Genomic DNA, 14,228 nt, shown 5'->3' with positions numbered 1-14,228 from the left:
CCTAGTGCCAGGTACTCCAAACCAGCGACCTCAATAATCATTACACATCGTGAGAGAGCAGAATGGGGCTCTCCGCGGAACTCACCGACTTCGAACGTTGTCAGGTGATTGGGTGTCACTTGTGTCATACGTCTGTACGCAAGATTTCCACACTCCTAAACATCCCTAGGTCCACTGTTTCCGATGTGATAGTGAAGTCGAAACGTGAAGGGTGACGTACAGCACAAAAGCGTACAGTCGGACTTCGTCTGTTGACTGACAGAGACCGCCGACAGTTGAAGAGGGTCGTAATGTGTAATTGGCAGACATCTACCCAGGAGCGTAAACAATGGGCGATTGATCAGTGGAAAAACGTTGTATAGAGTGACTAATCACGGTACACAAGGTGGCGATCCGACGGCAGGGTGTGGGTATAGCGACTTCCCGGTGAAAGTCATCTGCCAGCGTGTGTAGTGCCAACAGTAAAATTCGGATGCGGTGGTGTTATGGTGTGGTCATGTTTTTCATGGAGGGGCTTGCACCCCTTGTTGTTCTTCGTGGTACTATAACAGCACAGGCCTAAATTGATTTTTTAAGCACCTTCTTGCTTCCCGCTGTTGAAGAGCAATTCGGCAATGGCGATTGCATCTTCCAACACGATCGAGCATGTTCATAATGCACGGCATGTGGCGGAGTGGTTACACGACAGTAACATCCCTGTAATGGACTGGCCTGCACAGAATCCTGAAAAAAAAAGTTCAAATGTGTGTGTAATCTTATGGGACTTAACTGCTAAGGTCAGCAGTCCCTAAGCTTACACACTACTTAACCTAAATTTCCTAAGGACAAACACACACACCTATGCCCGAGGAGGGCCTCGAACCTCCGCCGGGACCAGCCGCACAGACCATGACTGCAGCGCCCCAGACAGCTCGGCTAATCCCGCGCGGCACAGAGTCCTGACGTGAATCCTATAGAACACCTTTTAGATGTTTTGGAACGCCGACCTCGTCCCAGGCCTCACCTACCGAAATCGTTACCTCTGCTCAGTGCAGCACTCCGTGAAGAATGGGCTGCCATCCCCTAAGAAACCTTCCAGCACCTGTTTGAACGCATACCTGCGAGAGTGGAAGCTGTTATCAAGGATAAGGGTGGGCCAACTCCATATTGAATTCCAGCATTACCGATGGAGGGCGCCACGAACTTGTAAGTCATTTTCAGGCAGGTGTCCGGATACTTTTGATCACATAGTGTATGTGTGTGTGTGTGTGTGTGTGTGTGTGTGTGTGTGTGTGTGTGTGTCATTTCTGTGGGTCATCAGGTGCATTTTCTCTGATGTTTCGGATGTAGTGGGAGTCAGCCCAAACAAATCGTGCTCCCCTCGTCTTTCATACGATGTCCTGCGTCGAAGTAAAACGTCTGTATGTTTGCCATCACAAATAAAACGATTTTTGAATCGCAATTTTACGTGCACATTCGATAGAATGGTCCGAAATTAGTCCAGTACACTATTCGTTTTATCCGTATGTATTAACAGAAACTCTAAAACACGAAGAATAATCAGTACTCCATCAGCGACTCTGCAGCGCTTCTGCATGGCGGCAGTCAGTGTGGGCCAGGGCGGTGGAGTCACTGCAGGAATACTGGTTATTCCTCGTGCTTTACTGTCTCTGTTAACACACATCGATAAGACGAATATCGCCCTGTCGAAAGAGCACGTAAATTTCCACTTAAGAAATGAATTTGTTTGCAACGTGAAACAAACCGATACTTTCCACCTACGCTGGGATCAACATGGAAGACGTGATGAGCTGTATTTGTTTGGACTGATTCGAACTATCTGCTGAAACAAAATGCGCCTATCTCTTAGGAGAGACATACACTCTGTGTATATAATTAAAGGGCCACTTATTTGAAAGCTTCTAGCTGTCTCCCATTGCATGCGATGTTTAAAATTTGACTTTCTCTGTAACGGTGCAAAAACATGGTGCCCTGCAACGTCACCTTCAGGCTCGGCGACGCTTCAAACAGGAAGATGTGAAAGTAAGGACAGAGGTCGAAGTTCATGTGAATTGTAAGGTGAGCAAACGATATCACATTGGCAGCCTGTTTCTCACAGTTCTTTCCAACGCCACCGTGGACGTGTCAGACGACTGGAAGTTAGTCGTACTCCGAATGTGATGCCTAGTGTGGAAATCACGCGGGGCTATTTGTGGGTGGCCCAGGAAAATATCTGAGACACGCTGCCGTTCAGAACGAAGTCCTCAAGAGGTGGCATAAAGAACGTCATTTTCACACATTTTGCGGTCGAAAAGGACAGTTCGCATTCTGATGAGCAACAGGGCGGCTGTTTTGACAACCTTTGACACTGTTGACACCCCCCGAGCGATTCAGCCATTCTCTAAGGACATCGTGGACCAGCAACACCACTGCACGTGATCTTCCCCCTCTGAAGAGAAAAGCGACCGCAATTTTGCTCTTGTATACAGAGTGGAAGCGGTGGGGACCGTTCAGACCATTCGAAGGAGTTTGAATGGGGTCCAAAGCAGCAAAGAATGTTTATGCTTTTTCAGCCTTTCTGTTCCCACCTACTTGTGACATGTGCACGAGGGGCTGCGAAATTGAAACTGGCGTGAATAGACCGGCAATGGGTCCCTTTAAGACCTCCCAGTTTTGGCGACACTCTCTGTTCCACTTGCACACCTTCGCTGGGCACCTGAAAAATGTTAACTTTACGCAGACAGGCCATTCACCGACATCTAAGGGTCGGCAGTATAGGGAACCCTTTCGACACCTATCAGAGTGTGCATGTGGCCAGAACGCGCTAGTGCCAGACATACCTGATGGCTCCCCACACCAATAGTATTACCTCTGTGCCTCTCCTAAATGATGTCAATGCAACTTTTCCCCAGGTCGGAAACGGTAGGGCAGAAACGCGGGTCATCGCTGAACACAGTGCGATAGCATTTACCAGCAGCGCTTCAAACGCAGTCATTTGTATTGTGGTGCTGGCGGTAACCTAGGCAGGGAACAGAAATTCCTTAAACCGTTACTGCTTGCCTTTGACTAATCGTATGGGGTGATACAGAATGTAGAACTTTTCTTGGGTAGCAGGCGCAGACGTGAAAGGGTTAGGATGTTCGTGATGGACAATACGGTGATCCTCCGACATGGTCGATCGGAAGCTTGATGACGAGTATGCCCACCCTAACGTTTCCAAGCAGACTATTATCAGGTCACTGTCCCCCTTCCAAATCTGAACACTGCACGTTTCAACTATCCGACCAAATGGAGACCCACAATAAGGCCCTTTTAAATTCTCCCTGGTATTGATAACGGTATCCTACGCAAGTACCTGGAACAACAATGTACTTCACAGTAATCACGCAATGTCTAATGCACTTTATGCCTCTTAATAGCCTACTAGGCCTGGTACCTAGGTTAAACACGAACAACACCAATTTAATTCGCTGGTCATTCTGCCTCTGACTGGGAATTGCAATTCCACTCATTCACGTACACACTGATGGTGTGCATATGTATGAAGTGAGATTGAAATCTTACCAGGTGTTCTGGATGCTTCATTTTTTTCCCAAGCAGTTTACTTTGCTCTCTATTGCAGTGTAATGCTCTGAAACAACTAATCTCTAAGCAGCAGTTTCTCTGCAGGTACCTTGAGCTCGGTGAACACTGAAAATTTTAAATAAACTGTGAAATCTAGGTGAGTTGACACCATTGGAGCAATGTAACTTGGCTGATCGATATTATTGAACATGGCTGGTGAAATTTCAGAAATATTGGTTTATTCAGACGGTCACGGAATAAAAAAAGAAACGCAAAATCCCATTACACTCTAAACTTGCACTTTTCATTACCGTTCCTAGCCAACTCCACAACACTCTCCAGCTAGTTCCCAAAAAATGGTTCAAATGGCTCTGAGCACTATGGGACTCAACTGCTGAGGTCATAAGTCCCCTAGAACTTAGAACTACTTAAACTTAACTAACCTAAGGACAACACACACATCCATGCCCGAGGCAGGATTCGAACCTGCGACCGTAGCGGTCGCGCGGTTCCAGACTGTAGCGCCAGAACCGCTCGGCCACCAGCGGCCGGCGCTAGTTCCCATTCCCATCCGATAAATAGGTTACGTGAGTGCTACTATTTTTGCAATATCCGATCGCTTGCGAAATTAAAACCACAGTTAAAGTCCGATGACCCTTTCTGAGCGTACATAGAGCACGTAAGGGTGCCAAACAGTAAAGAATCCCGCCAAATGCGAAGCGCGTACTGTTATTCGATTTCTTCATGCTGAGTGGTTCAGGCAGCCCACATTATGTAACATTCATGCATGACAGCAAAGTGCGGCAATGGTGCAGGAACTTTTAACCAGGAAGTACATACCGTATGTTTATGACGCAGGCGGTCAGGGAAGTAAGCGAGAGTCAGCCGATGACGTTGTACAGCTAGTAGAATAGGCGATTCGACAGAATCGCCTACTAAGGGCAATTCAGAACTGAAGAGGAATGTTGTCATCAGGCATCGTCCTTCTTCATGAATGCTGGGTGGCACACTACAGCAATAACAAAGACGCTCCTGCAGATTTCTCGATACGGAGTGTTTGGTCACCCACCTCACAGCCCGCACTTGGCTCCCTTTGATTCTCACCTCGTTGATCACATGAATGCCTGGCTTTGATCGCAGTATTTTCCCACAGACGGCGAGCTGCAGACTAGCATAGATCAGTGGCATAAAGCATAGGCTGCCTTCCCTGACGTGGGTTTTGGAATGTTGGTACCACACTTATGTATATGTCTCCGAAGGAGCGGTGACTATGTAGAAAACTATCTAGAAGGTGTAGGCGAATGTTTCAAATACAATATTTTAGATTTTCACTGTGATTTCCATTTCGCAACCGATCAGTCCTTGGAAAAAAATAGCCCTCATAGAATGACAACTACTGCAACTGATAGTTTGTTCTCCATAAAGTGTAACCAGGCTTTTGATGTCTCTGTCAACACATTGAATTTCATACTATCAGAAGCCGGTACACAACAAAATGTGGACGAAAAAGAAAATTAAAGATCACTACTTCACTGAAATATCATCGATCCAAATACAGCGCCTGATTTTTGTTAAATACATTACCTGTGAGAGAAATTATAGAAATGTGTTCTCGTCAGTCAAGTAGCCCAGTAGACTGAGAGCAGGGCAAATGGACTCCCACTTAGGAATATGTAGCAAAGGATTTCCAGTTTCACGATCCACCTGATAGTGAACTAGGGAATAATACTGAAAACTTAGGTCGAAGCCAGGGGATCAGACTTACTTTAATCAATTTTTTGAAGAATGTTGTCCTTTGTAGCGAGACGTGTATGTGTGTGTGTGTGTGTGTGTGTGTGTGTGTGTGTGTGTGTGTGTGTGTGTGTGTGTGCTTTCCTACTACAAAGCATCCAACCTTAAATTCTACTGCTTGCACAACTGAGAGCGCCAGCTCTATAGTAGAACGCACACGTACTAACTTGGCCCGCACCTGCGCAGACAGCGTGTTAGTGGTGGAGACAGCAATAGTAGTAGGGTCTCCGTTATGAACGAAGACAGTGCGGTACGGGACGTGCTGTTCAACAGCTGAAGCTATGCAGAAAATTTTATCTCATATAACTTGTAAGCTACAGCTCGCGAGCATGCACACTATTGTATTAGAAAGCTATGACAGTACACTCAATAATTCGATAAATTTTGAAATTCAATGTGCAATCTAAGACTATCCGACGATATTGCCAGCAAAGCTTGAACCATGGCCGTACGAGAAGTCTAGAAGGAAGTAGTCGACCTAGACAGACGACAGAACCTGAGCACCGAGCAATGGTCAGAGAGGCAGTCGGAGCCCCGAATTCATCGTTATCATCGATCAAACGCGCAACTGGTGCTTCAGTGACCACAAGGACCGTTAATGGACGGCTCACAGAAAGGAGGCTGAGCGCAAGGCTCCATTTGCTCCAACTATCATTGACCGTGTACACCAACAAGGCCGCACATTCGCCCTGGAATCTCAGTGACTGCAGTAGAACTAAATGACGGTTCCCGTTCCGAATCGATCCCTGATGACCAGTGAAGACGTGTCTAGGGACGACTGGACATAGGTGGAATACCAAGCTGACTGGTGGATTGCCATACATACCGACAAGCACGAGCGATGATCAGGGATGGTATTTCATTTCATAGCAGAACTCGTTGGTTGTCATCCGTGGCACACTTACAAATGTTTCAAATGGCTCCAAGCACCATGGGACTTAACATCTGAGGTCATCAGCCCCCTAGTCTTAGAACTACTTAAACCTAACTAACCTAAGGACATCACACACATCCATGCCCGAGGAAGGATTCGAACCTGCGACGGTAGCAGTCGCGCGGTTCCGGACTGAAGCGCCTAGAACTGCTCGGCCACAACGAACGGCCGGCACGCTTACAGCACAACGGTACGTCGACGATATTCTACGCCCCGTTTTGTTGCTCTTTATGGCAAGCCATATTGGTCTTATATTTCAACAAGATAATGCCCGCCCGCACACGCTTACCTAAGTTCTTGCCAAATCATACATCGGCCAGAAAGGTCGCCGAATCGCACCCCAATTGATAATATGAGCGTTGTGGGTAGGGCCCTCTAACCAGCTTGGGATTTTGACGATCTAACGAGCAAATTGCACAGAATTTGGCTGGACATCCAACAATCCTGTCAGTCAATACCAAGCCGAATAACTCCTTGCATAAGGGTCAGAAGTGGACCAACGTGTTACTGTCTTCCTCTATTTGTGAAGCTCTTTCCCTTGAACAACTCGTACAATTTTTCTGAAATTGCAATTATTTGTTTGTCTACAAATGTACAGCCCATCTGCCGATTGTCGTTCCATTCGGGTAACTCCATCGTGGTGCCTCGTTTCACTTGCCTTAGAGCAGGGGTTCTCAAACCTTTTGACCTTCGGACGCATGTAAATGACCTCAAATAATTATGGGTACACTGCATACACATTTCTGAGGAATATTTGACAACAGTCAGTATAGGAAACAAATACTGTGATAAAATAACACTTTATTTTTAATTTCGCGTCCAGACTACAGAAAATACAACTTGCATCAATAAAAAACATACATTATCACAATACGAACAAATAACTCTGTATAAATATCAGCGCACACTCCGCTGCAGAGTGAAAATCTCATTCTGGAAACTCTGTATAAAACTGTAAGAGAATCTTGAAGCACGAGTGTCACCCAAATGCCTCTTACCCTGCCAAGACGAAAGGCATGAGAAACTATTAAACAAACATTCCGAATAGGGAGAATAAGCCACCTTATTTCCTTAACCAAACTGAATAATCCGACAAAACGTAAGAACTCGTTCCGTGTTAAACCTGACGTGAAATGAATAAAATTGAGTAGCTATATGTTCTTTTATATTTGGGCATATGTTTTCCTAAAATATTACAGGGAGCACCCTGAAATTTTCTAGTGCGCACCAGTGCACCCTGCCGCACATTTTGAGAACCACTACCTTAGTATGCAAATAATTCCTAAGTATGACAGCGACAAAGAATCAAATAAACAAATTATTAACGAAGCAAAAACCCATCGATCGTGCGCTGCCAGAAAGGAGTGTCGTGAAACAAAAAAGGTGTGAAAGATGTAGTATAGTGGTGTGTATGGCTTTCTAATATATCAACAAAGTAAAATAAACATGTGCCATGCAGAAATAATATGTAAGTCTTCTGACATCTTGTTTGTTCAACTACCTAAAAGCAAAATTTTCTTGGCCTTCTTCGGTGTAATGAAGCGTTGAAAAGTGCAGGCGGTGAACAAAAATAGGGAAACACCAAACGCGCCTAAAACGGTGTAGGAAAACCGTTGGTATTCAAAACAGCTTTCAGTCGTCTCATAATGGATAAATACAGGTCCTGTATGATTTTCAAGTATATTTTACACCGTCCTTCCTGCAAACTAACGGCAACTTCAGGTAACTATTATCTGTCTCTCCAAATAAACCACAAAGGCTGAACAATTTTGAGATCTGGTGATTTTAGGGGGTAGAGAAAATGTGACAGTTCATTCTTCAGTGCACATAACCAGTCCTGCACGATGCGAAATGTGGAAAGAGGGGCCCTGTCTCTTTAGAACACAGCCTCACCATTGGGGAACAAATATTGTACCATAGGATATACCTGTTCAGCAGCATATCTTAGGCAGTAATGTGACGTTACAGAGTAACGACAGAGCCATGAAGTATATGGTTGCCTGAATCGTCACCAAACACCCGCCACGTTTCACTGTTGTCAGCGAGCAGTCTGCGTCGTAGGCTTGGAACGGCGTATGACACATGTAAATTCGAGAACGTGGTTCTCTCATTAGAAATAAAACCACATTATAGAAAAGTTGCATTGTGTTGCAGGAGAAGTCATTTACACTTTTTATTTGATGAACAAAACAGACGTTGGCAGCTATGAGCAACAAGCGTCAACCGATTAAATTCCGTAGCTTCTTAGTTCAGGTTTTTTGGTTTGCGTTTGGTTTCCGTGTTACGAGCATTTGGAACAGTGTGCGAGGTTTTGGAAATCCAGTTCACCTTGCAGGGTCCCGCTTATGGAGATTCCTATGCGTTGATTTGATGCTGACAGGATTCGCGAGTGCGATATTCAATTCTGGACTGATTTTGCAACTGTCGTCCTTTTATTTTTCGTCACTCGACACACGCTTTCATCCGTGATTTGACTAAGAGGGTGATGTTTTTCCGCTTTCCCTGTATGCAGGATAAATCTTCGATATGGTGCCTCTTGAAACACGAAACACTTCGGCTGTCTTGGTTACAAAAGCCCCCACCATACGAGCACCAACAACTTGCCCACGTTCGAATTCACTTAGCTCCGGAGTAATGCACTCACAACATGACAGAACACTGTTCTGGCCGTAACTGACACGCACAAGGTATTGTGGGTACTGCACAGGTTCGTTGTCAAATACAACAGCACCACCCGCAGTGATGGGTAGCGTCTGCATTTATGTTCAAGCATGCATCGCTCGCGGTTTTTCCGTATTTTTTTCCAACACCTGTACTCGCTGCGACGCTTTATTCGCGTTATAGAGCGGCTGCAATAGTCAGTGGTTCCTGCAAGAACAATTTTTAAAGAAATCTTCGCGTCCCCATTTGCCTCTTCGGATAAAAATTTAACAGTATAGCGTATGATCACACGTGTCCGATAATGAAGGACTTTCCCTATTTTAGTGATGCGTTAAGACTGGTGCCATGCCATGTCATAAAGAGACAGCGACTAGAACACTCGAAGTGAGTAGCTCGGCTAGAGGCAGTCAACTGACGCGGCCTTTCCTTGGGAACAGTGGGATGGACTCGCCCAGCGTTGACGAGAAGGTGTTTAAGCGCCGGTGCCTCGTTATTTTGCGTGAGCTCTAACTCAATTCTCGCGAACGTGAACCGATCAGAGACAATCATTCGCACTGGACAGTCTTCAGCTTCAGTAGAGCAGCTGATAGCCCACGGGACGAGACCAAAACGACTCAGTTTCTAACGAAAATTTAAAATATCTTATCCAAATCGGATATTTCTTGTAATATGATGAACAGTTCGGATAAGGTTTTATGTAGCTTTTACTACCGCTTTAGGCCGGGTTTGGCCTTCTTAAGATGTTAACCAAAACACAGTAGCCTACATTTGCTACAGGTGGTGTCAGTTGGTGTGTATCATGGCGCACCAATTATAACAGTTTAATAAAACTTGGACCTACACTATTTTGTTCACAAAATAACAAAAAGGATCAACGACTTCTCCTGCAACACATTTCAACCTTTCTAAGGATATCATCAAGTTCTCAGTGATGGTGTTCGTAAACTAAACCCAAGAGATTTTTCTAAAGCACTATGAATATGACGAGAAAAACTAGAAAATATAATGCTGTGGTCAAGTTTTTTTCAATTGGGCTGCTTTTATCAACCTCAAGACATATTTATATATAATTGGTAGAATAGAATCATGCATAGACACCAAGAAATTCAATCACTTCATCCGCAATCCTTCACAAATTACTTAGTAAACAAAACAAAAACTATAAAACAACTGAGTCATCAAAATTTGGTTTCGAGTGTGATGTTCCATCATAAGATGACAATTTCGAGCCTTCATGAAATTTAAGATTTTCTCTTAGTACAACTAACGTTCTTGACCCCCACCACCAAAATACACAATAAGCCGTACAAGATATTTAACACACATTATATTTGTAGGATGGAACTACTGTACATAACACTATGTGATCAAACGTATCCAGGCACCTGGCTGAAAATGACTTACAAGTTCGTGGCCCCCTCCATCACTAATGCTGGAATTCAATATGGTGTTGGCCCAACCTTAGCCTCGATGACAACTTCACTCTCGCAGACATACGTTCAATCAGGTGCTGGAAGGTTTCTTGGGGAATGACAGTCCATTCTTCACGGAATGCTGCACTGAAGAAAGATATCGATGTCGGTCGTTGAAGCCTGGCACGAAGTCGGCGTTCCAAAACATCCCATAGGTGTTCTGTCGGATTCAGGTCAGGACTCTGTGCAGGCCAGTCTATTACAGGGATGTTATTGTCGTGTAACCACTCCGCCACAGGCCGTGCATTATGAACAGTTGTTCGATCGTGTAGAAAGATGCAGTCGCCATCCCCAAATTGTCCTTCAACAGTTGGAAGCAAGAAGGCGCTTAAAACATCAGTGTAGGCCTGTGCTGTGATAGTGCCACGCAAAACAACAAGGGGCGCAAGCCCCTCCATGAAAAACACGACCACACCATAACACCACCGCCTCCGAATTTTACTGTGGGCACTGCACACGCTGGCAGATGATGTTCACTGGGCATTCGCCATATCCACACCCTGCCATCGGATCGCCACCTAGTGTACCGTATTCGACACTTCAAACAATGCTTTTTCAGTGTTCAATCGTCCAATGTTTACGCTTTTTACACCAAGCGAGGCGTCGTTTGGCATTTACCGGCGTGATGTGTGGCTTATGAACAGCCGTTCGACCCTGAAATCCAAGTTTCCTCACCTCCCGCCTACCTGTCATAGTACTTGCAGTGGATCCTGATGCAGTTTGGAATTCCTATGTGATGGTATGGATAGATGTCTGCCTATTATACATTACGAACCTCTTCAACTGTCGGCGGTTTCTATCAGTCAACAAATGAGGTCGGCCTGCACCCTTTTGTGCTGTATATGTCCCTTCATGTTTCCACTTTACTGTCACATCGGAAACATTGGGCGTAGGGATGTTTAGGTGTGTGGAAATCTCACGTACAGACGAATGACACAAGTGACACCCAATCACCTGACAACGTTCGAAGACGGTGACTTCCGCGGAGAGCCCCATTCTGGTCTCTCACGATGTCTAATGATTATTGAGGTCGCTGGTTTGGAGTACCTGGCAGTAGGTGGCATCACAATGCACCTAATATGAAAATCGCATGTTTTCGTGGGTGTCCGGATACTTTTGACCACATAGTGTACGTATAACGTAGTCCAATAGATTTGGTGTCAACTGAAAATAATAATTGCATGTGCCAACTTTTTCCATCATAGAATCTTTCCCAGGCGTTGGAAACGGTTCTTAGTATAATGGTTCAGTAGAAAATTGCGCTTAACAGTGGAGCTATATCACTGGCAAATTCTCTATATAACCGGACAGAGCTCCCGTCAGAGTCTGTAAACTGTCGTAGGTTTAACGCTTTCGGTGGCTTCTCAAAGTTTTACGTTAGCTCCAGTGGCTAGTTACGCGTTCCTTTTACACACAACAAGGGTCTGCGAAGTAGTGTAGACTGGCTAGATTCGCTGTCCCCGCCCAGATGCTGCATGGAATCGAACGTAAGTTTATATAGGTATGTTGAAAGCTCATCCGATGTTACACAACGCTGTCAGTAGAAGCCGAAGCTTTCGCTCAGAAGTATGCTTTAAATCAGTGAAGACTTTTGCAGCTGTCCTCCTCATAGCTCCCATGGAGTGCTGATAAAGTGATTCCGATTAGAAAGAAGGTTGAATACGACTGCTTGTTGTAAAGAACATGTGAGTGTTTAACTGAATAACTGAAGCCATGCCTCACTGACGTTAGAAGGAAAGACTATCACAACAGGAACAAACGCGGTGTATCACCAAACGAAATATGTATACGTTTAAAGAGTGTAGACCGCAGATAGCTGTGAGGAAAGTAAAAACGAAATAAAAACTCTACGTTAACAACAGTATCGAGAAAGAGATGTTATAGCGGCCTTGAAGAGACTTGGTGCTGGCAATGAGGATGTTTGCGTACTAGTAGTTTTTGGCGGATATTGATTAACCATTGGCATGGATTCTTACAAGGGGACCGCGTTCACTCGTCCGACCGATTTCGTCCAGATTTGTGATATTTGAGGGCCTTGGCTTGAAATGAAAGTGACAGAAATAGAAGCCCCAAATTCCCAAACTTTCAGAAAAAATAGAATTTTTGGCTCGGGTCGGGCGAGGTATGAGCCATTTATGGCAGCGTATTTGCCAGCCGCTGATTGTTGCAGCGAAAACAGCACAGAACGGTGATACGAAGGCCACGGGGTCGAGTTCCAGTGCGGAAATTTCTTTTAATTTGACGTCTTACGTTACTTACATTTCAAATAACCCGAAATAATTCTCAATATATTTTATTTGTTACTACTAACAAGAAAAGGGTGAAAAGGAAAGGCAAAGGAAAGTTACGACTGAAAAATAATTTCTAAGAGCTGTATGTAATGCAGGTTTTGTAATGTTTACTGAGGTTCTACAAAAAATGTAACTGATGAGCGAATATTCATAAAGATGTTTACTCAAGACATTCTGTGAACTTGAAGCACAAATTGACATGTATTTTCGCGTGTTTCGGACTTCCCATATAAATCTCGTATGTGCGAGTCACGTCACCTGAGATTTGGTTGATCTCCTGAGGTATAACCCATTTTCATACACTGGAAGGATACGTGAGGTTTCGTAGTCCTTAGTCTTAGCGACGACAATGCGATCTCTCCATCGCTCTCTACAGGGGCAGCTTAGATGAATGGTATCGTCAACTGAAAATGATTGGAAAAGCACTCGCTCTGTCTCCCTACCAGCAGTCTCTTTCAGGTATTTTCCCTGAAAAGCAACTCCTGCTTGCAACTCATTGACAGAAACACTTTTAATGGGTTGGCAACTGTCTACAACTTTAGATATACGATGTCTCTTCAAAAATTATCGGACTATCATCTTTCCTGCGTAAATCAAAGGAGGGCGGGAGACTTCCTTCGGTGGAGTTGTGGCTGGGAACAACGAACGCAGCTATGCCTTTGTTCCCGCCTACAGAAAGCATCAGTCACTGGCAGCTGGCCTATGAGTGACGGCGTGTAGTGAGCGCTCGGAAGATAGTTGCCGTTGCCAAAAGATTGTGCAATCGGAGTAACGAGGGAAATCTTAGCTATATCACCTCATGATTATTCCATAGCCAGGGTTTTGAATGTGGTGATCAGTACCTGTGCAGCAACCAGTAGAGCATGAATGTGATTAATGGGAACCATTCCGATTTAACTCTTGTGATCACTTTTACTTACTCCTACCATCTCGGAACACCAGGGGCTGGTGTCCAATACTGTTCTAATATGGAATCACGTCCGTATGAAGTAAATGGTCCGGGACTGAACTACCATGAACCGAATGAAATGAGCAAAATGAAAGAGAAGTAATCAGTCTTTGCCTCCGCAGTATAGCAATACCAACAGCAGTGCCATTTAACACAAAACAGTACCCATTCCCCTCTATAGGTCCAACTGATGTGAGTCTGCTTTCTAAGGATAGTAGACGCGAAAAATAGACCGAGCGGCTGCAGAGGCGTATTTGTTATGGTACCTCACGCCACTTCTTTTTAACGGCAGTCTTCCAAGAGATCCCTCCGCACAGTGGTCATTTCTGTAATGTGAAGAAAGATAACGCTTTTGAAATGAACCGTCCGCCAAACTTACTTAACGTCTTAAATTATAGAATGTGAGATGATAACTGTGCAGCAACCGGTAAGACAGTTCTGTAGTTCCTCAGGAACATACTGGTATGGATAGATGAACTTTAATCATCTGAATTGCAGTAAAATTATCCTATCAATTAATATGAATTATTAATACAAGTAATCCGCAAGCATTCCTCAATCATTCCTTATAATTGCTAATTTCGTTT

General features: G+C 44.6%; 1 protein-coding gene across 1 annotated transcript in view; it reads left to right on the top strand.

Annotated features, from left to right (window-relative positions):
* Positions 1-14,228, top strand: part of LOC124788649 (monocarboxylate transporter 2-like) — a 69,955-nt gene that overhangs the window by 41,322 nt on the left and 14,405 nt on the right. The window lies entirely within an intron of this gene.

Source organism: Schistocerca piceifrons, chromosome 3 (assembly GCF_021461385.2).
Source record: "Schistocerca piceifrons isolate TAMUIC-IGC-003096 chromosome 3, iqSchPice1.1, whole genome shotgun sequence".
Classification (NCBI taxonomy): domain Eukaryota; kingdom Metazoa; phylum Arthropoda; class Insecta; order Orthoptera; family Acrididae; genus Schistocerca; species Schistocerca piceifrons.
The sequence above is the reverse complement of the archived record's forward strand: the minus strand, read 5'-3'. Positions and strand labels throughout refer to the sequence as shown.